The following is a 25591-nucleotide window of genomic DNA, read 5'->3' as shown; positions in this document are numbered from 1 at the left end:
AGATGCTTATTCCATGCAAATTAATGGAATCTGCCAAATCAATTGATTTATAAAATCAATTTTTAAGGATGCTTAAAACTATGCAGTGGAGATAGGCAGCATTCTCCTACTGGAATGTGTATGTGTGTTTTTTTTTTAATATAAATTTCATGTGTTATATAGCCTTTAGTCAATCCTCCCTGATTATAATTTCTCAAAGCTAACATTTTGGTAGGAACTGAAAGGCATAAAATTCAAAATTACAACTTGTAGCACAGGTATTCTGAGCTGCTGATTAAGAGCAAAATCACACTCTTTGGCAATCAGTGAGTAGGCTCCATAGAGTAATTAAAACACCTAATCAAGAAGTTACCGAATAGATGGCTACCTCATTTCCACACTGGGGAAGGTCACAAAAACCCTTGTTGGGGTAAAAAAAAGAGAGAGAGAAATTCCTCAGAATCTGGCTCTGGATCTGCACCAGCACATTGACAAGAGTACAATCAGGACCCGAGGACTCTGTGCCATAGAGTGAGGGCAGGAGAAATCATCCTAACTTTTGTTGGAAACAGTGGGACACAGTGTTCTGTTCTACTGCTGGCTTGCCAAATGTGCTCTTGTGTGGTGTTGGACCTGCTGAATAAAGTGACACGGTCTCAAGCAATTAAATGCTGGGCAACATTTGCAAGAAGCAGCAGTCATTTTGAAACCATCCAAAGATCATTGTCAAGCACTGTCTGTTGTAATTAGAGGCATTCCGTAGTGCGTTCGATCGCATGGAGAAAGCCGAGTTTCTGTGTTCCACAATATGAAGGCGTGAAAGCAAGGAAGACTTATTCTTCAAAAGGCTGAGCAATCCCATGAGCGAGTGTATGTTCTGTACTTGACATGTTTAAGGTACTAGCTTGATTTCACCAGGTACGGAGCAGAGATCGGTGTGTACCCTAAGGGTTAGTCTTGGCTCTGTCTGGAGTTTAACATTGTACTGTGACATAGTATCACCATTTGACCCCTTGAGTCTGTTCTTCTCTTATAAAAAGAGTGGATAGGAAGTCTAAGACAAAACATCCATTCTCAAGCATTGTAAGGTAGAGATTTCTTCAAATAGGAACACGCTGGTCATCCCGGTGTGCAACACGGTAAAGGCAGAGGTGGGGCTAGTCAGACTTAAAAGGACAGGATATACCGTTTATTTTATGCGTGGGAGCCTGCATAGACTTATGTGCACTACATAAGTGCCTCGTTTTCTTGAGGAATCTGATTATCTAAACTGGAGCTGAAGGCAGTTTTGGGCCACCATGTGACAACTGAGACCTAAACCCAGGTCCCCTAAAAGAGCAACAAGTACTCCTAACTACTGAGATCTTTCTCCATCCATTTCCCTTCTGGGTCAAAGCAGTCTTTATGCAGAGTCCAAGAAAACTCTAAAATCACATAAAACACGAGCATGAGATCAAAACAGCTGGAAACAGTCTTGAAGCGTTAGACCTAACAATAGAAGTTATGTAGCACAGACCCATTGTCTATGGCCTGAAGGGCAGGGAAGCTGTGCAGTCTTCTGTTCCCAGGGCAGTGCAGACCTTTAGTTTTGAGTAGTTTTGAGACCTTTTAGTTTTGATCACTGGGTTCCTGCTAAAAAGAAAAGAGAAAAGGCTTTTCCGCACGGAACCATCTTTTACATCACTGGATGCTAAGTTAAACTGACTTTGGCTTCATTACAGCTTCGTTATTGTGTGGAAGCTATTTTGTTGGGGGATGGTCTAGTGTATTTGTTGCTAATTACTGTTTGCTGCCTCTGTGACCCACCTTTTGATTAGTAAAAAACCATCCCACCTGGGCAGAGGAGTAGAGGTGTGGCTAAGGTACGGGGGGGGGGGGGGGAGGGGGGGGGAAGAGAGGGGGGGGGGATTCTGGGAAGAAGAAAAAAAGATCGACAAGAGGAGGAAGGAGAAAGACCTGAGGAGGAGAGGAAGGCCGCCATGGGTTAGGTGGAGGAGAGGCACATGGCCGGCGTGGATGGAGATTTGGCCCAGATGAAGAACATTAGCAAGTATTTGGGATTATAGATAGGAGGTAGATTGATAGAAATTATTAGAAGCAGGTGGCATGGGATTGGGGCAGGGATCCCATACCAACCCCACTATGGAAAGTAGTTTAGAGGATCAAAGTCTGCCCTGCCCTAGGTTAACTACGGCTATTTTAAAATATAACAAGTGTCAGGGTCTTAATTGATTGCTAGCCAGTAATACTAAAAATAATACAGATAATTTTAAAACAATACTATTTTGATCTTCCAAAGTTAATTCGCCCTTTCATTCACAAAAGTGTACGTGCACCCACCACAGTCTTTATCAGGAGAACAATGAGCATTCATTAAAAAAAAAAAAAAGTGCAATATTCCTCAATATATGTGAAACTCATTTTATAAGTTTCAGATGTTTTCAATCTTTTATATAAAGTTCCTGTCTCTTTCTCTTTAAGATTACATTGTTTTAATAGGAAAGATGTTTTCCTCAAGGCTGCCAAATACAAACAGCCAAAACATTAAGAATGTAACATTTATATAATTCCTGATTGTGTCATGGTTCTTCTTGCTCTAGGTAGTTTATTTTTGTACATATGTGTAATGATATTAATGTATATGTAAACAGCAAAAAATATTTAATAAAAAAGATTACATTGTCTAATTATAGAGTTTAATTTATGAAAAGCAATCCAATCTGAGATTTTTGACACTATTATAATTAAACACAGATTGCATCCACCAAAGTGAAATTTTTGAAATCTATTTCTCACTGTCATCTTCACAGACAAACGTGAAGCCTGAAAAAGAACCCACTATCTGAGATGCAACCCATGTCAACACAGAAGTGGAAAAAAAAATGCCTCAAAAATTTTTCAGACAAAACACACAGTTATGTGATAAATATGCCAGGATTGTGACTTCCGGTAGCATGGAAGTTGGAGAGCACTTTAGTGTTGCGTATGTACAGACCCAGAATACTTTAAAACTGCTCTAAATCACTACTGCAAGAAAGCAGCTAAAACAAACACAAAACTCAGCAGCCTAAAGAGAAACTGGGGCTCTGAAGGTGAATACTGCCATCTGGTGGCAAAGGCTGAAATAGCATGCCCATGAGCTGTCCCAGGAAGGGAGGGCGGAGCCTGATGATCTAGTTTTGTTACCTGGTTGGGAAAGAATACTTTTTTTTTTTTCCCTGTTTCATGAATTGGAGTAACATATCTTCATAAATTAAGAAACTGGAGGACTGTTTTCTTACTAAAATGAAAGTAAAAACAAAAAGAGTTGTCCTTATAGCAATACAGTAAGATTTGAATTGTAAGTAAATTTTATGTTAGAATTATGCATTATTTAAAAACTGCTAAAATTATGGGATTTGTAAGTTCTGAGTTTTTTAAATATTCTAACAGGAAAAAATCCTGAGGGAAGTAGGAGTTCAACCATAAACCAAGTATTATGAAAGTGTCATAAGTGAACCTGCTACTTTGAAGAGAAAGGAAAAAAAATCAAAATAAAATACTTTGAACATTATGGCAAAGCTTCCTGTTCGTGCAAAATATGATTCAATTTTTAAATGTAAGCAATACTATGTACTACATAGAAACCAATTTTAATGCATTTTCATATTTTAAAATAAGCTCATTTTATCTGTGTGTGTGCACACATATGACTGTCATAAGACAATCTTTTTATTTAATTTTTCGTACAGTATAACCTGATCTTATTCTTTCCCCTTCCCCAAGTCCTCCCAGAGCTTCTCTGCCTCACTGCCTAACAATTTCACTCTCATTCTCTCTCCCTCCCCCCCACCCCCTGCCCCCATCTCTCTCTGTGTATGTCTCTCTGTCTCTGTCTCTGTCTCTGTCTCTGTCTCTGTCTCTGTCTCTCTCTCTCTCTCTCTCTCTCTCTCTCTCTCTCTCTCTCTCTCTCTCTCTCTCTCTCCAAAACTACCCTAATACAAACTGAACAAGCACAAAGAAATCAATAAGACAAAATAACAACAACAACAACAACAAATAAAGTCCATTTTGTAGTTTTCAATTAATCATGCGCAGAAAGGCACATACTGAGGTGTGGTTGATGTACCAAGTGACATCATATTTAAGGAACCCAATTTTCCTTTTCCAAGCAGGCGTCATTGTGAATCACTTCTTCATTAGCTATGTCCGTTCTTCCTCCTCAGTGCTAGAATCAGAGGGCTATCTTGAGTGTTGACACTTTTCGCTTTGTCGGAGACGAGAACCTGTGTTCATCACTGTGTCTGTCAGGCTCGCTAGCCCACACGCCCACAGGACTCTGCTGTTTCTACAGATTACAGATGTGAACCATTCTGCATAGGTGGGGCTTTGTGCAGATACTTGCAATCCACACTCACGTCTTTATACTTCCCTGGCCATTGCTTTATACAGTGACCTGTCAGCTTAATATTTTTTCTCTTTTTAAAACATTAATTAATTAATTCACTTTACATCTCAACTGTAGCCTCCTCCCTCCTCTCCTCCTGGTCCACCCCTCCCCTTCCTTCTCCCATCCCCACTCTTCTACGCCTCAGAAAAGGAGGACACACACACACACACACACACACACACACACACACACACACACACAACCAACCCAACCCAACCCAACCCAACCCAACCCAGCTCATCAAGTCACATTAGGATTGAATGTGTCCTCTTCCCATGTGGCCTGGAGAGGCAGCCCCGGCAGGGGAAGTGATCAAAAATCAGGCATTAGAGTCCATGTTAGAGACATCTCCCACTCCCCTTACTAGGGGATTGAAGCACCCAGCCAAGAACATTGCATGGGTTGGACCTAGGCCCTTACACCGATGTGGCTGATGGGCAGCTGGAAGCCAATTTTTAAAAGTAGACTTTCATTGTGGTGTATTTCAGACATTTTGGTTATGTTTTAATGAATACAAATCTACATTTTGAAGTAAGTTTGTCTCCAAACACCCAAACCAACTACACACAAACTGTGTCATTTTGTAGTCTCTAAAGCACCATAGGTTGTATATAGAGACTTACACTCCAATTTGAAAGCCTGCTGTAGGAACCGTATCAATTCTGTCACTCTTGGCCAAGAAGCTGTACACATTAGCTACTGACTGAGGGAGTGATCCTCTCGGTATCAAAATGCACTCAGCATAATAGTCTTCACAGCCTGAAAGAGCCCCTGAGGTCATATCGTCAACATCTGCATGCATGACTTAGCACTTCAGCTATGGCTGAAATTGAGATGCCAAGCTGCGCTATGTACAATGGCCAAATTAGCCCAGCACTGCTCCTCGCTACCATCAAATTCCAGGAGGCTTTCTTCTTCATGAATTATGTCATTAACTCCTTCCATGAGGAACAGCAAGGGAATAAAACAGACACATACGCACAGAGTGTCAACGCTGAATGTCCCAATCTACATTCAACATCTTACATTCCAAATAATGCCTACAGGATGGTTCGGAAACAGTAACATGTGGACAACCAGGGATAAAATCTACGTAAGTTAATCTATTAGTAAAACTTGGGTGGTTATGATTGTCCATAAAGGACTGTTAGAATGTCTGCTGGTTCCCAATTGTCTCTGCACTCTCAGAAAAGACATTTTAAAAAAAACACATAATCTGGCAGAGATTTCTAATCCATGCACTCTTTGTTCTTATTCATTTTCTTTTGTTGTGCAGAATTATTTTTTAAGTTAATGCAATTGCATAAATCAACCCATCTCACCAGCTATCAGGGTCTTTTTCAGAAAGTCATTGCCTGGTAGTTCCGTTTTCAAATATAAGCTAGGCATGGTAGTGCAAGCCTTTCATCCCAGCACTTGGGAGGCAGGAAAAGGTAAATCTCTGAGTTCAAGACCATCCTGGTCTATGGAGGAAGTTTCAGGACAGCCAAGGCTACACTGAAAGGCCCTGTCTCAAAACAAAACAAAACAAAAATCTTCAGATGTTTCCCCTATGTTTCATTCTAAGTTTTATGTCTTATATTAAGGACTTTGATCAATGTTGAGTTAATCAAGTTTTTAGAGAGATGAGAGATAGGAGCCCTAGTTTCAGCTTTGTATGTGTGAATATCCAGTTTACCTAGCACCTTTTATTTAAAGGACTCTCTTTCCTCCAATGTATGCTCATGGATCATTTGTGGGAGTTAGGTGTCTGGAAAAACAGTTGGAATAACTCCTTTGGACTCAATGCCCATTTTTACATTAGTTTTACGATGTTTCCATGTCCCTGGCTCTACAGTATGTTTTGAACAAGTGTTGTCATACTTTCTACATTGCTCCTTTTAGGTCAAGTGTCTTTAACTATGTTGAATATTTTGTGTTTCCTTCTGCATGTTAGTTAGTTATTTCTTGTTTTGCGACTATTGTTGGCATCTTGATGGGACTGCATTGAATCTAGAGAATTCTTTCAGTAATATGGCCACTCTGAGATATTAGCCCTGAATTGACACATTCCTTGGGTAAAGAATAAAGATTTAGTCTGTAATACATAAAATTTCTGAGACAAATTATTAGAAACTTTAAAGTTTAAGATGTTTCACGGATTATCTTACAGGATAATGGAGAAGATACATAATAGACAAGAATACTAGACTGAATGTTTAACATGTTAATAATTTTTAAAATGCATGTCATTTTCCTCACAGCCATGGGATGCTAAATCCACATTAAACTGTGGGCCCACACACGTACTCACTTCTATTTGCTTTTGACAAATGCTATTTTTGGTTTTGTTTTTTGTTTGGTTGGTTTTAAAAGAAGACTTGAATAGACTTAGAACCACCTACATATTGAAGGGTTTCTACAGGTGCTGTGGCTTTTAATCATAAGATAATTAGTCAGAATTGAAAAGTGGCCAGAACGAAGTACAGGGCAACAGCCATACGATCAACTCTTGCATATCTGAATGCTCTCTTGGGGCACTCATGAAGCCAAAGTTGCTCCTGAATTTTTTTTTCTGGCTTCATATAAGACTATCGTGGCTATAGAAGTTTGGATCACTTCCTGCAAAGGATATTTGGGACCAAATCCCAGAAAATTCACATCGTCTATGTCTAAACCCTAAACTTCTCTAGGACACATGAAACCGAAAGATTATGTGAATGAAGCTATCTACAAATCAAAATTATTACTCTTTTTATAAACTGTATATAGAGCTAGGGGCTGGAGAAAGCATTCAGATTTTAAAGAGCCCTTGATGCTCTTCCAAGGGGTCTGAGTTCAGTTCTGAGCATGCATGGTAAGCAGTTTAAATCTGCCTACAAGCCCAGATCCAGTGGTTATGATAAACTTTTCATGCCTCCGTGGACATCTCAGTTACATGTGCAGACAGACATGAACACGAAGAAGCAAAGATTAATCTTTTCAAAGTGGTGTCCACCATTGAACATCATCCCCCAAAAGGTCTGAGCATAATGGGAGAATCTCAAGCAGACTAGATTCAGAATCTAAACTCTGATATTTTCAAAGAAATAGAGTTAATACAGGTTAAGGAATTTTAAAGCCTGTGGACACTGGATTCAGCCTTAAGATGTAGAACTATCAGACATCCAAAAAAAGAAAAAAAGAAAAGAAAAAGGTGTTTTTCTCATTAACCTCGGCAGAACATCAAACAAAGAAAACCAAAATGGACCCGCTCCAATCCATCTGGAGCAGGCAGGCCATGGGAAAGCTTCCTAATCTCACATCGAAGATCAGAAACAAAAGCCCAATCAAGAAATATAGTCATCTCCTTCCTCCGTAGCCTACCCTTTCCACCCACTCCCTTACCCTGTGACCTCAAATAATCCCCAATCTGGGAAGCATTAGGGGAGTTGCTTTATCTGACCCCCATTACTGTGCACGGTAGGTGAAGGTAGTCTCTGAGGTAGTGAATGTCAAGGGTTAGTGTGAGCTGTAACATTCGTTTCAGACACAGAGATACTCCATAGGAAATAAAGACGCCATTGACAGAGAAGAGAATAAATGCCGTACAAGCGCAGAGCAGTGTCCTGGCCGAGGAAGTGATAAATAATAAGGCGTTCTCACCACACCTGCTACGCATTAAGAGACAGAAGCCTCTTGGCCACCACTAATACTTTCAGCATCTGCCAGAGGAAATAGAGGGCTTTGCAAAGAAAAAGATGTTTTGTTTTGGGTTTTTTTTTTTAAGGTGGTGGTAGAACTGAACAGATGCGTGTCTATTTTGTGGGTTACATTACAATGAAATTTGGTGAACAAAGGCTTAATGATTAAAGCAGACACGTAAACAACATCGATCAAATGCAATTATATGAGAAATGGAGAGTGGTCGGCTCAACTCAGAGAATCATCCGTGTCTCAGGTATCCACTCTGCTGTTAATATTGCATAAACTACAAGGTTTCTGTTAACTATGGAGGCATTCTTTGTAGCCCACAAAATGAAGGTTCTTGCTAGGAATTTTAGGTTGAGGAAGTTGGCTGGAGAAATGGTTCATCCATTAAAGGCAAGGTTCACAACAAAAACATCAAGATGGGGATTTAAAGGAAGTAGTGAAGATTACGAATAAAACCTAAATTTTTTTTTTACAAGATAAAAAACGAACTACTTTAAAGATCTAAGCAATAATGAAAAATGGCCCCTTCCTCTTTTCAGAGATAGAGAGGCAAGGCCTCTTCGTCTTCTGAGGGCCAGAGCGGAAGCTAGGCCACCAATTGTCTCAACGTGCAGAGGTTGTAAGTGAGGAGAACAGAGGGCCTCTGAAAACGCTGGAGGCCATGGGCTCACCATCACGTCTCCTTTCCTAACAGGAGTCTCTATCAGAGCCAAAACGAGGAAAGGAAACTGTACACAGCACTGTCGCTCCTGTCTTTCTGAGGCGGAATCTAAGGGCTGATTTAACCTTGGCGCAAATGAAAAAGAACAAAGAAAATTTCCTATCTGCATGATGAATTATTTCGTCTGCTAGAAAATCATTTGTTTTGATATACTGGAATCTGAGCTTCTGAGAGAAAATCACTGGGAATTTTAATCCCTTGGTGTCTCTAAGAAGTCAATAGAACCTCTAGTACCTATCTCCCATCTGCCCTAGGCCTGGGCCCAGTCACTTTTACAGCATCATTGGCATTTTCCTGTTGTCTTCCTGGGCAGAAAGGAGGATGAAATTGATAAGAACGAAGGTTTTTACTTAGATCAGTTGATTGTTTGTTTGTTTGTTTGTTTGTTTTTTCAGGTACTGATTTTTTTATCTTAACACTAAGCTTAAAGTCTTAAGTTTTAAATGCAGTATTTGCTATTTCAAATTTCAGCCACAAGGTAGCAGAATGACTTAATTTTAACTTCTAAAGCTGATTAAGAAAATAGGGAAACATTGTTTGAAATATGATAATGTTGTGGTATGAGGAAATATAAAATTGAAAACATACTTTTCTTAGGAAAAACAACTTTAAAAATATAATGCATAAACTGTTGAGTAGAAGGATCCAATAGTCTCTTCTGGACAGGGAGCACTGAATCTGTAAAAGTAAAATACAGTCATATTTATCTTTTCCTAGTTGTCTTAGTTGATAATCCCTCAAACCAGAAGTCATGATGATATAAGAACATAATCCACAGGTTTATGTTTGTTAGTAGTAAATAATCAAAGCCTGGTATATAAAAGTATGTAAATTTCCAAACAAACTTTGCTTTTATAAAATAATGACAGTAATTAGTATTAAAGCCCTGTTCAAGTCTTTAGAGATTAAAATGATACACAGGTATATATGTAAACCTGATTAAAATGATACATAGGTATATATGTAAATCTGATTCTCTGGAAAAAATTTGCAGCTTGTATTATTTTGAATATATCACTAAGATTTGTGGTTGATTATGAAATGAACATAAAAAGGAAGAATATTGTACTCTTTTTTAAAAAATAACTAGTAGATGTAATAAAGATGTGGTAATGAAATGTTCTCCAAATATATTTAAAGAAAGTAAAGTGTGTCATCTTAATAGTTGTGGATGAGTCTTCTTCACAGAGCCAAACTATAAACATGTCCCTGCAGGCATCCCAAAATTCCTTTGCCTGTCTCCTGAGAAAACACATAAGCCTTCCTCTGTGGCAGTGAGTCGGGGGCGAGGTCTATGAAGAAAGCCAGGGCAAAGGACACTTCCCATAGGCTACCTTCCTTTCTTTGCCCCAGAATTCCAAGCAAAACCCTGGTATTGAATGAGTTACATTCCAACAAATGCTAAATGTCCCATCAAAGTCACCATAAAAGACAAAAAGGGAAATGTGCGCCACACCACGGGAGTAGACCAACCACGTATGAGCCAGACACATCAAGGGAAGTGCCACAAGACACCCCTATGGATAACCGTGGGGTGACTGCGAAGAGAGGGTAAGATTTAAAGTTAATTTTTTTTGTCAGTGGCAATAGAAAAGAATATACTGAACTTCAAGTATGCCTGTAAGAAAAAATAGTTAGTACCACGAGGAACAGTATGCATGTAAAAAGTACTCAATCTAAGGTGTAACGACACGCATTTATATGTCCTCAATATGAGTAGTATTTTAGTAACTATATAAATAAGTACAGTGGTTCCTCAAAAGCAGAGCTACCATGTGATCTAGCTATATCTCTCCTGCCACTGCACCCAACGGCACCAAAATCAGCATCAAATAGAGTCATCAAGGCAACATCAGTACTGGCCACCAATTAATAGTCAAATAATGCCACTTACAGGAAAATCAGTAGAATTGGAGACATTCATGCTAATAAAATTAAGTCATTTGAAAAACAATATCACATGCTTTTTCTTATGGGATCTAAAGAAAGGAAATAAGGAAAAAATGATGAGGATAATAAAAATAGGATATAAAAAAAAAATGAAGATATCCAGAAGGTACAAGAGTGAGGAGGAAAATAAGGGCAGGGAATGTAAAGTTGTTACCAACAGTAAAGCTATCTTATACAGGCAAAACAAAGCCCAGGATGTTCTACAGTTAATACACAATGATATAAAAAGAAAAATATTTGTAGGAATGAGTATATCTCCACACCTCTCTCTGCTTAGGAAAAAAAAAGTTGGAATTCAGTGAGCAAATGCTAAAATGATTATAACCATCTTAATTTTTATTTTTGTCTTTAGAAAGACTTCTTTTCCTAAGGGAGAAATAAAAGCAAAGAAGTATTTGAGGCTTTGACCTGCTCTCCACAACCACAGACAGAAGTTAGAAGAGAAATGACCTCACTCCTCTTTCACTAAAAAATGTTGGTGGAGTGTCTCCTAGCAATGCCAGGAGCTGCACCCACAAAGTCTCACTCACAGGACTCCCCAAACCTGAGCCAAACAAGGGTGAGAGTGACGGACATGCCAAAGAGGACAGGGAAAAAAGCCCACAGGGCCTCAGCCTCACACAGAGAACTACGGGAAGCCCAGGGATGCTGAGAGCAGAAGGAGTCGTCCTCTCTAGCAGACAGCACATCGGCTGGTTCCCTGGTACCCACTGGTCAGCCCTGAGAACGTGTATGCAAGGAGCAGTGTAAGGACTGAGCAGGCCAGATTTAGGAGTTTATACACATGCAGTAGCAACTAATGGAAAGAGAGCCAGAAGGGGTATACAGTACGGCTCAGACGGATGAAAAGGAAAAGAGAAATGTTGTAATTATATTGTAATCTAAAAAAAAATTTTTTAAAGGAATGTTCCCAAACTGCTTTAATACACTAGCCCTCAAATATGCATGGACACATATCAAACAGTGACCATAAAAGAGCCATTTCACCATCAGCCAGTAAGTGCTGTGTCTCTCCTTTCTTCCCTATATAGCCTGGAACAGAGAGGTGAAATTGCTTTAAAAAAAATACACATTTTCATTTCTATACAGAAAAGAAAAAAGAAAAAAAAAGGGCAAACCATTTGGAAAATTTTTTTTATTTTGTTATAACATATTCACATTACATCCCGACTGTAATCCCCTCCCTCTTATCTTCCTGTTCCCACCCTACCTCCCTCTTCTGCTCAATTCCCCTCCCCTAGACCTCTGACAGATGGCGTCTTTCTCCCCCGCCATCTGACCACAGCCTATGAGGTCTCATCTGGACAGCCTGCATCCCCTTCCTCTGTGTGCCCACTGGGCCTCCCCATCAAGGGGAAGTGATCAAATTGTGGGCACCAGAGTTCATGTCAGAGGCAGTCTTCCCCCACTCTCCCCATCCCTTCCCCACATGAAGAATGAGCTGTCCATCAGCTACTTCTGAACAGGGGGTCTAGGTTCCCTGCTTACAATGTCCTTGCTTGATGCATCAGTGTGTGCAGGCCCCCCTGGGTCCAGATCTACCAGCCTTGATAGTCTCTTTGTGGGGCTCCTGACAATCCCCACCTCAGCTCCCAAACTCTTCCATACAGCTTGCAGCGCTTTGCCTCGCTGCAAATCCTAGTATCTGTCCCAATTCCCCACTGGGTGGGGTCTTTCAGAGCACATCTGTGTTGGGCTAATATCCGCTCATAAGTGAGTATATACCATGTGTGTCTTTCTGGGTCTGGGTTACCTCACTCAGGATGATTTTTTTCTAGTTCCATGCATTTGCCTGCAAAGTTCATGATTTATTTGTTTTTGATAGTTGAGTAGTATTCCATTGTGTGAATGTACCACAGTTTTTGTATCTGCTCTTCTGTTGAAGGGCATCTAGGTTGTTTCCAGATTTTGGCTATTACGAATAAAGCTGCTATGTCCATAGTTGAGCATATGTCCTTGTTGTGTGGTGTAGCATCTTCTGGGTACATCCCAAGGAGTGGAATGGCTCAGTCTTGAGGAAGCCCTATCCCTAATTTTCTGAGAAAGCGCCAGAATGATTTCCAAAGTGGTTGTACAAGTTTGCACTCTCACCAGCAATGAAGGAGTATTCCCCTTTCTCCACACCCTCACTAGTATGTGCTGTCACCTGACTTTTTGATCTTAGCCATTCTGAAGTGTGTAAGATGAAATCTCAGTGTCATTTTGATTTGTATTTCCCTAATGACTAAGAATGCTGAGCATTTCTTTTAAGTGTTTCTCTGCCATTTGATATTCCTCTGTGGGGAATTCTCTGTTTAGCTCTGTACCCCATTTTTAATTGGATTATTTGTTTTGTGGTGTTTAATTTCTTGAGTTCTTCATATATTTTGGATATTAGCCCTTTGTCAGACATAGGGCTGGTGAAGATCTTTTCTCAGTCTGTAGGCTGTCATTTTATTCCATTGACAGTGTCCTTTGTCTTACAGAAGCTTTTTAGTTTCATGAGGTTATTTAAAGTAATATGAAAGCTAGAGAGAAGTCAACAAAAAAGAGGACAAGATAGTTAAGGCTTTAGAATTAGGCCTCGGTTCATTACTCCTTGCATTTGTTTCTTTGCACTGTTCTACAGTTTCAGTGTTGAATTGTATTCCTAATGGTCCATTCCTTAAAGGTTTGGTCCCCCAAGATGGACAAAAGGGAACTATTTGGAAGTAGAGCCTTACAGAAGATCTGCAGGTAACTGAAGAGGACGTGTCTACAGAGGGAATTTGAAAATTCTGGTCTTATTCTCTTCCTATCTGTTTCTAACCTCAAAAAGTGAGCTGTTGGTCATATGCTAGTACCACAGTGCACTATCCTAGCTAGAGGCCCAAAACACTGGGTCACCTAGTCTCCAATTACAACTTCCGTGACTGTGACCCAAAGCAAGCATCTGATCTCCACAAACCAATTATCACAGTGATGCTAAGGTGACTAATATACCCAGTAAAGTTGTTGCACTTACTTCTGGATCTGATGATAATATGTGCCTTTCATCACTAGCCTCAGATCACCATTTTTCCCCTAAGGGAAGGGAAAATAGCAGCAGCAGAGTTCAGAGAAGGGATATGTCTGCTAAGGAGGTAGGAGACACAGGTGACCAATATGTAGACATCAGGTCCAGAGCACACCTGAATATATACAGGAGCCCAGGCCACCCAAGCGACTGTATGGGAAGGTTGCTTTAAGTGTCCTAGAGAAGAACTGAGCATGACTGGGTAGCACTGACAGTAGCTGTAGCAAGGTGAAACAGAAAGAAAGCTCGGAGAAAAGTACTAGTACCGATTTAGCTTTCTGTTTTTGTTTTTGTTTTTTTGTTTGTTTTTTTTTTTTGAGAGGATGTTGCCTGTTGAAGGTACCACCACCCTATTGGTGGAAAGGTTGGAATTGAGAAATTTTACTGAGGAAAGGCAAAAAGAAATGCAAAATGGGCTTCTAAGACTTCCTGAGGCATTGCTAGGCCCCCTCCCCATTTCTGGAGACAATGACAGTTTTCTCATGTATGATTCACAGTCACTCTTGCAAGGCATAGCAGATACCGGAAGTGGTCAAGGATGCTGATGTCATGGTGGATGGAAAATAGTATGAAAAAACAAGGACTAACGAGGCAACAAAACGAATCTAGATTTTTTTTTCTTGCTCTGTTTGTGTCCATGTAGGAGTAGAAACAACAGTGAAGTGATACTATCTGGAAAATGAGTCACTAACTTAGTTTTACAAATTGAGAACTAAGAAGAGGAAGATAGAAACTATTTGGTAGCCAGCCCCAAACACTGTTCAGTTTTGCTTGAATTTTGACCATATGCTCATCATCAATGGTCTGACATTTACCAAAAGGCTGTAAGCAAGGTGTGGCTCCTAACAAAGCAATGAAGGTTTTGTGCACAGCAAGTACATGATTTACAAAAGCCTTACATGAGTTGATAAAGATAAAGAAAGGATACTACCTAATAGCCATTATGTGGCCTTTTACATATGCTGTGGCTCCAAACTTCTGAGAACAACATTAATTGTGTGAGAATAACTTGGTTATATGATATGTTTGGTTGAAATATTAAGTTCAATTTTTTTAAAACTCCCTATATAAATTTAAGCAGAATAAAAATGAAAATATTCTTCATACCCCAGACCTCAGCTAAATAATAATCCCTGCATCGTTGCATATGCCCTAACCATTTCCCACCCTGCAGAGCAAAACCGTGGAATATAAAGTTTGACCTGAATTCATTCAAGGTTTGCCAAGGTTCTAGTGACCAGACATTATCACCCACCTGGCTGCTCGGCTCTAACGCAACCCCTCTTCCTTAAGCTGATTGGCGACAGCAGGTTCATGGAGAACTCGGAGCCATGTGAAAGAATGGTTGGGCCTGATCAGTCGAGGGGGCAGGGGGAGAACATGGCAAGTTGCTAACGTTTAATTCACCATGATGCATAACTAAGAAATTAAAGAGTTTGGAAAACCAGAGGAGGATTGTTTCAAGTAATATAGGGGCTGCTTATGAATTTGCTGGGCAACATCCCTTCCCCAAAATAGGGAAGCTTGAACTTAGGAATTTTGCTTTCTGAATCATATGTGGGTACACAAGAGCCATGTGACTTCTGGGGTCCAATATGGCCTCTGATTTCTCTCTGAGGCAAATGCTGCCATCTAGATACAAGAGCTCAGTACATCAACAACGGCTTCCCAAGCAGTGAGCCAGCCCAACCCCTTCTGTTTATATGCATTAAGCATGTGCTTCCTGTAACTACTTCAAAAGAAATATAACTTTCCTAAATAGTATCTAAGGGCAGCTCTAGTCTAAAAGAAAGTACAGATGACTTTGAGTCTTTTACTACATGAGTGGAGAAAGAAGCAAGGGGTGACTGAAATGTTACACTGACCAGCCGAGGAAATGGGTAATAACTTGTGATTAAATGCAGATGTCAACCTGGAAAACTCAGTTAATCACAGGTATTAAACCTGCCTGGGAGCCATAAAAAGGCCAGGAGCAAGCCAATGAGTAAGCTGTGTTGAAGGAGGGTAGTGAAGCACAATTCACGTGGGGGGTGAGTGGGGCGGGAATAATGGACAAAATTTATATTACTTCAACTTTTCCACCTTATACAAATGATTATGCACAAATGAACAGGCTGCTACATGGGTTAGTAACCAGGAGACACTGGCAACGTGAATAAATCAAAATCAGAATAGGAAGACATGTCGATGACAGATACTTGGGGGAAAACTGAAAAGCCTTCTATTTGAGAAGGCATAAACCACACCAGAATCATAGTGTTTAAGATGCATAGTGCTGGATAAATCCAAAGATGGTGCAGTCGTACAGAAAAAAAGATTACAATCCGCACATCCAGGACCACGTGATCACAGCATGGTGTCACATAGTTAAGGCTCCACGGTTTGGGCCTTGGCATTCAGTTGGCACAAAGTAAGGCTTGGTTCTGGCTTGTGGCTAACAGTGCACCTCAAAAAAAAATGCAGAATGTTATAGGCATGAGAAGACGTCAAACAAAAATCAAGTGAGCGAGTAAAATTGCTACTAGGATATGTCCACCCATGCTCCTTTCCCGCAGTCACCACTCCCTGCCACTTCCAGTAACCGAGGAAATGTTGAAAAGCAGCGATATTTCACTCTGAGCTCCCACGAGCTTCCTCTTCGTCATCTCCAGCTGTTGATTTATGTACCACTGTGACTAGTTCTGCAAAGCCAGTTTCAGGAATTCGCTGCAGGACCAGCAAAGTTTATCCACAAACAGAAGACCGGGTTTTTAAGTTTCCCTTTTTTAAAAATGTAAATTGTAAATCTTTCATTTCTAGTATTATTTGAACTTATTGTTCATGTTTTGATCCAAAAGATTAAAAAGCTGATAGTTTTTGTTGTTGTTGTTGGTGGTGGTGGTGGTGGTGGTGTTGTTGTTGGTGGTGGTCTAAAGACTTTTGTTGGCAAACAGAAAATAAAATTAATGGATCTACAGCAGGAAAAAATAATAATAAAGCCTTCCTAATAGAATGCACAATGTGGCTTAGAAAATAGAGAAAGTGGAGCGATGGGAAGTTTGCCATAGAGTGGAAGTCACAGAGCACGGACAGTAGGAGCGAGAGGACCTTGACCTTGTCCCTCTGACTCCTGGGACATGAGGTTCCAGCAGCCAGCCGACGGAACCTTGCTGTGGGGAAATGGGAGATGAACGGCGCTGTAGTGAAGAAGACTCCCCACAACTCATATCTGTAACCACTGACAGTAGGCAAGAGGGTTTCGTGGCCAGCAAAGTCTCTCTGTTCTAATAATCCCACGTTCTGAACAGGTCAACAACTTCCATGATAGTGTTATTACTGCTAAGGTTCAGTCTTCCTTATCAAAGGTGTCCCCGTAGGACAGAACCCCCCAACTTCTACAAAAAGAAACCCAACTCAGTTCCAGGGTGAAACTTGGACGTCCTGACATAGAAGCTCAGAGGCGTTCACTGTGCCACAGCCCGAGCTTCTCCATAACTATGGAACACCTGGCTTCTGATCAGGTAATCCATACCTGCAAACACAGACGTGTAACCAAAGGTGTTCAGTCATGGAGAAACTACCTTGACATTTTCTTCTGTTTTAGTCTTGTGAACTCATTCTTTAGAAACATAATTTTTCCATCCTAATCTACCCAGTGAATTGGGATATCGTTGACTATATCCAGCGGTGAACCAATAAGGCAAGTGTGGGTTAGAGACAGAGTGTGCAGTCACCTAGGATTCCTAAGTGGAATCCCAACCTTTGTCAGCCGTGGTTTACGTGAACATTCTCAGCCAATGCGAACATATGACTCATGCGGTTTCTTACAGGCTTCTTCTGTTTCCGTGTTTCCCTTGGGCCATCTGTGCTGGCTGCCATTACAAGGGTCTCCCCCACGTTTTCTCACTTCCTAAGAAAGTAACAGATCGAGTTTGTATTTAATATTGAGATCTATTCACTGACTTGGAAAGATCAGAACACCCTTAGACACATCTTACATAAAGTCAGATGGTATCAATAAAACGGCAAGCAGATGCAGTACACTAAAATAGGCTCAGCAGGTCTAAATATACCCATAACTGCTTTTCATTCTGAAAAAAAAGTATATTAAATCCAGGAACAATTATCATCTTGGTAGCTCCAATTCATAATAAAGTGGTTGATTGATAATAGATTCTCAATAAAGATATATTGATTGACAGAATACATGACTAAATGAGTGAAAAATAATTCAGCATGTCAAGATGGTTTTAGTCGAATCATAATGAATGTAACAGCTAATTGACTGTAATAGAAAATTGGCCGGGAATGAGAGGTGGGTATTGAGTTGCTGGAAGATTAGTTGTGATCTTGTTGGTATTACTAATTCATATAAAGTGAAACCCAAAACACTCAATTGCGTTTCCAGCAATAGCGCTCTCTGGGCTGATTTTCTTCCAGGAACTGTGGGTGCAAACGAAGTTGTTAAGAGCAGAGGTTCTAGAACTGTCTACCAAATCTCTACACAATGTGGAATTCTTGGCTGTTAATCAATGTGTTTTTTATGTTCACTCGCTTGGGTGTCTATGTGTGTTTATGTCTATGATATTTATCATCTGCAAATTTACAAGAATCACAATGATGTCTTTATTTTTAGATCTCTCCGTGTGTGTGTGTGTGTGTGTGTGTGTGTGTGTGTGTGTGTGTGTGTGTGTGTTTTCTGGATAAGACATTTTAAAGGAGGAACAAGGAGGGAAAGGGAAGGTAGCGTATATGAAGCAGAGAGGCTGTACGGGGAGTGGGGGAGAACTGCTAGGGAAAAGGGGAGCAGAGAGGGGAGCAGGGGACAAATAAGGCAACCATATGTATAAAGGTGTCATAGTGTACACGTTACTTTGTATCCTCGCTCTAAAAGCTAATAAAATTTGGAGGCTTATTTGAATAATTTAATAATTAAAACCATCTCATAAACTAGGTAATATATAAGCTAGGTGATTTTTAAAGATTTTTTTCCACGTAGACACACATGCACGCTCACAGTCACATGCATGCCCACGTGCACAAGTGAACTTGCAATTGACATCACTTCTCCAAGTAGAAAAATAAGGGCATCGGGACAACATCCTGAAAGTGTTGACTAGTCATGTTGAAGATGCAGTATCATAGTTGCTATCACCTGTAAGTGGGCTATAATGACTGGGGAAAGGTTATGTTTATGTAAACATACTATAGAGTGTGTCTTTTTCTCCATCCTGTGACTTTAAGTACTGATGACGCATCCTGGAACTGATGCTATGCGTTTCTCCCCGAAGCAACTTAGTGAATTTGAGGACACCCTGAACCACAGAGTGAAACTTCTCATGAAGAGATAGCTAAATAACAAGCAATATTAAACACCAATAATTTTCCTTGATATAGCTTTAAGATAAAGATCAGAAAAAAGGAGGAACCTAAAAACACCCTGACCATAAGAGCCATAAGTGCCATAAGAGCCATAAGTGCCATAAGTAAATGTAAATCCTCTCTTTGGAAATGCCCTAACAGGGCTGGCTGCCTGTGCGAGACTACTTGAGTTGAAACTGTAACCAGCTGCTTCTAGTTAACCACACTATGGGCTACCAGAGGAGCAAAACTGCAGGCTCAACAGGAGGCAAATTTTATACCCCACTTCCCAAATTTTTCAAATCAGAAAGAAACTTCAAATGTACAATTTAAAACATTTTAAAAAGTAAGGAAATGTAAATACTATTTTTCCATAGCAATAAGAGAATTAAAAAACTGAATAACATGTAGCAAACAATATATATATATTATGGCTGAGAGGTCCTTGAGATCATCCTTGGCTTAATGATTCATGTGACAGATCACAGGACTCAGAAAAGGCTTTCAGTGTGGTTACAGGTTATTAAAGTGGAGGAATGCAGATTAAACATTAGCAATAGCACAAACACAAGGGATGAAGGCCAGGACAAGTGAGGTGCACAGGTCTAAGAGTCCTGTCTCCGTGGCGTCATGCGGAGGTGTTGATTATGCCAGTGGCAACGTATGGTAGCATATAATGAACCGTAAGTCAGGGTAGTTTTCCAGAGGCCTCTGTACAGGGTTTTCCCTAAGGCTTCATCATATGGCCACACCGTGTCTCCATGACTACCCTCAGCTGTTATATTCCAGTCCTGCATCACCACAAATAGGTACTTGACATAAACGACAGCGCTGGAGCTGTCCAAAAGCAAGTTCTGAAGATTGGGAGGCGTAGGACTTAAGAAATGAACACTTGTAGAGTAAACCTTCTCCTGAGTACATTTGAAACACTGAAGACATATCAATGAGCAAGCTGAGCACAAGGACAGACATGGGAAACATATAAATAAATTCAGAGGTTAATCCGAGACCATCTTCTAGAATCCATTATAAATCAACTACAAGAAATATAGAGACAATAAATTATTAATTTAATTAATTTAGAGCAGGTAACTAGAAAGAGAGAAGAAAGGAGAGAAAGAGAGAAAGGAAGAAAGAAAGAAAGAAAGAAAGAAAGAAAGAAAGAAAGAAAGAAAAAAGAAAGAAAGGTAGAGACGCTAAGCATATATATAATTACCTTCTAGAAAAAGTTACTTAAGGATGAAATAGACAGAGGAAGGTTCTTGCTCTTCCCTGAGATTCTAAAACACATGACTTCTGTCTTACAGGAAGTATCTTCTCATGAGCAGAAGTACAACAGCAAACCCAGGCCCAGCCCTACCTGAACACTCCCTTCCTACCTAAGAGAAAAGGACTAAAAGTCTAAGAAAACAGAGTAATTCATCACTTTTTGCATCCTGTCCGCTTTGACATTTCCTATTTGGTCAGTTATGAACAGACTTTTAGGGGAGTTACTTTCCTCTTAGGTCAAGCCATCCCATTGCCTCTGGCACTCTGTGTTGGTAGCTCTCAGAGTTTTCCTGTCTGAGAAATTCGTTTAGCCAATCTGTGACTCAGACTCTTTATTTATAAAATGGGGATAATAGGTTTTTGACTTTTTAAAACAAAATCCAGACATTGTCAAATAAATAGATGAAAAGCTTGTAATTTGGTGGGTCTTTGGTAAGGGAAATATTAAAAGAAGTGATTCAGCAGGAAGTGAAGGAAAATGAAAAAATAGGATGGGAGAAACAGGCATTTCGAGAAATCTATTCATGTAAAGTCTAAGCTTTCAGTTATATACTTTGGGATCGCTTGTGACTTCTGTGAGTGGTTCTGCCTGGTCCCTTTGGCTGATAAACCAACACACAGCTATGCTTGCACCTTATCCAACTACTTACTGTCCCGTGAGTCCAGAGAGAGAGAGAGAGACAGAGACAGAGACAGAGACAGAGACAGAGACAGAGACAGAGACAGAGACAGAGACAGACAGACAGACAGACAGACAGACAGAGACAGAGAGACAGACAGACAGAGACAGAGAGAGCAAGAGAGAGAGACAGGGACAGAGACAGAGAGACAGACAGACAGACAGACAGACAGACAGACAGAGACACAGAGAGAGACAGAGACAGAGAGAGACAGAGAGGCAGAGACAGAGAGAGTCATGTATATGAAAAGTCATGTGTGATGGGCACTGCCGTGACTCAGCTTGACAGAATTCTAGAATACCGAGTTATCTGGAGACATTACTTATGGCTATGCCAATAAAATAGTTCTGAAAAAGGCTGTCATTTGCATTGGGAGACAGGAAAGATGCCTCCATATCACTAGGAACACACCAGCATCTGATCCCTCCTGGGCTGGGTGGGTAGTTCCCTCTCTCTTGATTTGAGACAGTCATTGTCTCCTGGCCTCAAACATCAGATCTCTCCCTGGAGAAAGAAAAGTACATGATTAGGTATTTCTCATTCTTTCCCTGCGGATATCACTTTCCATATGTCTGTGTGCATGTGCGTGTGTGTGTGTGTGTGTGTGTGTGTGTGTGTGTGTGTGTGTGTGTGAGTTCCCATATATAAGTGTATATATGTATGTATATAATATATATTGTTAATATATAAAATACATAATATATTCTTTATGTATAATTTATTTAAACTTTTGCATTTAAAAAAATAAAATGAAAATTTGCATTTAAAATGCATTAAAGTACATAAGGTTCTTTGTGGCTATCACATTAGGTGTATCACACATGCACAGTTAACATTACTATTGTCTTCAGTTCAAACAATTCACAATTCCTTTGTGGGTCTCTCTTCAGTGCATTCTTTTTGTGTCTTGATTTAAGTTGTTTAAAAAAATTTAACAAATATGTATTTAAACATGTAAAACATATATAATAAGATACATAAATATATGTTTAATTTAATAATATATGTGAGTATATTTACATATGCTATATCTTATACAAATATGAAATGTAGGTATATATTCTTTAATAAATATTGAGTAAGTCTTTAACAATGTCAGAGTTCAAGATTCTAGGACTGATGACACCAGGAAGAAAATTAATCCCTGTCCTCTGTATCTCAGACCACCCAAGTTCCTAGACCTTTGGCCACAGACAGTACTACAAAATTGTTCCATTTGGGTCTTCAATTTTCAGACATTTTCTTAAGCATGGGACTTCTTTTCTTTAAATTTTCAGATGCTTATTTTAAACTGGTACACAAAAAGTGTACACATTATAGTGTTCTTGATACTATGAAGAGTTCCTACAACAGCATCGTTTTACTGCGACTGTTGTAGGGTTGTAGGAACTATTCATACAGTCATGAGGAGAGGAGACGAGGGGGAGGGAGGGGAGAGGAGGGGGAGGGAGGGGAGAGGAGGGGGAGGGGAGGGGAAAGGAGGGGAGGGAAGAGGAGAAGATGGAGTGAATTTGTGGTTGGATTGTAAAATGAACAAAAAATTAATTAAATTGTGGAATACTAATAACGTAGAATATTAACCAGAAGTTCAAATAAATGGACTATATCTATAGGTATCATGAGTAGACACGGTAACAATAAGCTACAAAGAGTAAGTTGCAGGATATTGCCTATAATACAGTATTTATTAAATACCTTTTTAAAACATAAAACTCTACTGTTTTTGAGTGTGTGTGTGTGTGTGTATTGTGTGTGTGTGTGTGAGTGTGTGTGTGTATTGTGTGTGTGTGTGTATTCTGTGTGTGTGTGTGTATTCTGTGTGTGTGTGTATGTGTGTGTGTGTGTGTGTGTGTGTGAGTGTGTGTGTGTGTGTGTGTGTGTGTGTGTGTGTTTAAGAAAAGTGGATCGGCTACAGATCTATGATGGTGACAAAAAAAAGTTTCCTCCTGAAAGAGCACAAAAAGGAAAAAAGAAAAATCTCAGAGAAGTAAAAAGAGACTTCTCTCATATCTATGTAATTGTGTCCTTTATTTAAAAATGTGAATCGGATAAAACAATCTTTGTTCTATTTTAAACTTAGGAGCAGTGGTTCTGCCTGTACATTCCTAACTAGAAGTCAAGCCCTTGTCCTGGAGGAAATGTCCACAAATATCTGGGATGTAGGCATTTTCGAGGCCAATACAATGATCCTGGCTATCTCCACTAGTTCCAAAACTAATATATTGTTTTTTAACAAGTCCTCTACAACAACGTATGTTACTCCTACTGACCTGATGACACACAAGCCTTTAAACGTAATTATTATAATATACTATCCGAAAACAAAATCGTTTTAAAAAAAAACATAGCTTATCACCACTCGTTTTCCAAAACCATCAACATAATCCACTAAAAGTCCTTTAAAACAAAACAACACAGATTTAGATGTGTGACTGCTCAGTCACTGTTATAAATGAAAACGTAATTCCAGTCACTTCAGCTTACTAAGACAGATCTTATGAACACAGATGAATAAAGCCTGCTGTGTGGCAAAAACCATTCACTTCTCTTGTTAAAGGCCTCAAAAAGGTACTGTACAATCTTTACATCATTGACATTCTTTGAAGTGGTTTCTACAAGTACTTCTATTTTTGAATAAAATAAGTGGTTCTCAAATGTCCATGTGGAAGAGAGGACTTGATGAAAGAGATGTCTTGGTCCCACTCTCTACATTTTTGATCCAATACCTGTCTTGCAGCCTGAAGAGCTGTGCTCAGGTCATGTTCCTGGGTAATGCTGGTGCTGTTGGTTCTAGAGCCACTTTTGAAAAACCCACTACATATAAAAATGATGTATTTCCTGCTGCCTCCACAGAGAGGTGGGGTTTGTCTATATTTGTTCTCAATATTTGCCTGCATCTTTGACTCCATCCATTGAACAAAATGAAAATGCCAGTTAGTGTATGAAGGCGTGCGTAAGAAAAGCCAATTACCCCCAGGGTGCAGTGCGAGCCTGACACGCTGGCATCTTCTGCAGGTGGTCCTTCAGACTGGAGAAGAATTGGGGTTTTCACATGTTTGGTGGAGGGCCCATTAGCTCATGAGAAACAGGTAAATATCCCCCTGCAAAGCAAAGGCGGACATCCCACATGGTGAATCAGGGCTCCTCAACTGAGAACTCCAAGAACGAAGGAGGGAAAGCTGTGTTTTGCCAGCCAAGGCTTCAAAAGTGATGTCTTTTTTTTTTTTCTGTTGAGTACTTACAAAGCTCCCACATTTCATTTCTGGGAAAAGATACAGATTCCAGATATCCACAGAAAGAATAGAAGAGAATTTTTCCTATAGTGTGTCCCCCATCACTGTTTGTAAACAAAAACCGCCAACATCAGCAATGTGTCTCTCTTGGGAAATACAGCACACCCAGTGATCTATCTTCTGTAATATATATGGATTTCAAGTGAGTCTGGGAGAAATGTCATTCCCAAACTCCCTTTTAGGGAGGAGTTGTCACCCTGGGAAGTAGTCACATCATGTCTGTGTTAGATATACTTCTAAGGGTCAAGATGGGACTGCAAAGCCAACAAGTAGTCTTTTTGCCCCCTCAGGGTTAATTTTGATTATCAACGAACTATTGTAAAAACAAAACATCTTTAGGAACTTCATGATGGCTGACAAATACACCCTGGGCTTATTCCAGGGTATTTCCAAAGTGAACTTTCTATTTACAAAGCTCAATGTCCAAGCTATAACTCTTTCTCCGATTTCTGCTGGGAAAGATTGGAACAGAGATAATGGTAGCCGAAGAGAAAACTCATGAGGAGCCGCCATGGATTCAAACAAAGGTGCCCAGGTGCTGAAAGTGCGACGGCTTCCAGAGCTAATGCTGCAGGCACGATCTACAAAGCCAGGGTTCCCACAATGCAGACAAAGGACCTTTGGATATTTTTCTCCAGTTTTTTCAAAACTTCTGCTGAACCACGGACTTTCTAAACTACATTTCTAAATGTAAATAAATATTAATAAATAAACTTCCTCCACTTGGAATATCTTTATGATTTCTAGTAAGCTATAGGGAGGCCAGCTGCCTCCTTGAGTTTGAAGTGAAGTCTTGTCTTCTTGCTGGGAATTTCCACTCATTACATACAGTCCAAGCTGTAAATATTAACCAGTGAGTGGATGTTTCTGAGTTGCCTATTAAACCTGAATTCTCTGTTTCTGTAAACTCATCTCTCCTTTCTGAACTTCAATGTGTTTGAAGCTGTCTCAAGCCTACATGGCTCTTCTGTGATCCTGATGACAGAACCTTAGATACATAGGGCTATACCAGAGCATTGGTTTATGTGTGTATCTCTTTGTATCTGAGCTCATTTTTTTTTTACATACCTGGTTCAGCTGTACCCTTCATGTGGTCCACAGTCACAAACACAGAGTGAGGTGGTGATGAGTGATCCTAAGTCAGAGTATAGAAGCATTGACTTCACTCCTTCGATGAAGAGAAATCTTTCTTGCTCTTCCATGAATTCTCAGCCATTCCCTAAG

The 25591-nt window shown here is 39.9% G+C and overlaps 1 long non-coding RNA gene across 1 annotated transcript; it reads right to left on the bottom strand.

Moving 5' to 3' along the window:
- Positions 1-12029: 12029 nt before the first annotated feature.
- LOC311608990 lies at positions 12030-21559 on the bottom strand. The gene is made up of 3 exons (XR_014783215.1): positions 21486-21559; positions 17763-17855; positions 12030-17674 (listed from the first exon to the last, which is right to left on the bottom strand). It is a non-coding gene; the product is annotated as an uncharacterized lncRNA (long non-coding RNA).
- Between the last annotated feature and the right edge of the window lie 4032 nt (positions 21560-25591).

Source organism: Acomys minous (assembly GCF_964271855.1).
Source record: "Acomys minous genome assembly, chromosome: 11".
NCBI lineage: Eukaryota > Metazoa > Chordata > Mammalia > Rodentia > Muridae > Acomys > Acomys minous.
The sequence above is the reverse complement of the archived record's forward strand: the minus strand, read 5'-3'. Positions and strand labels throughout refer to the sequence as shown.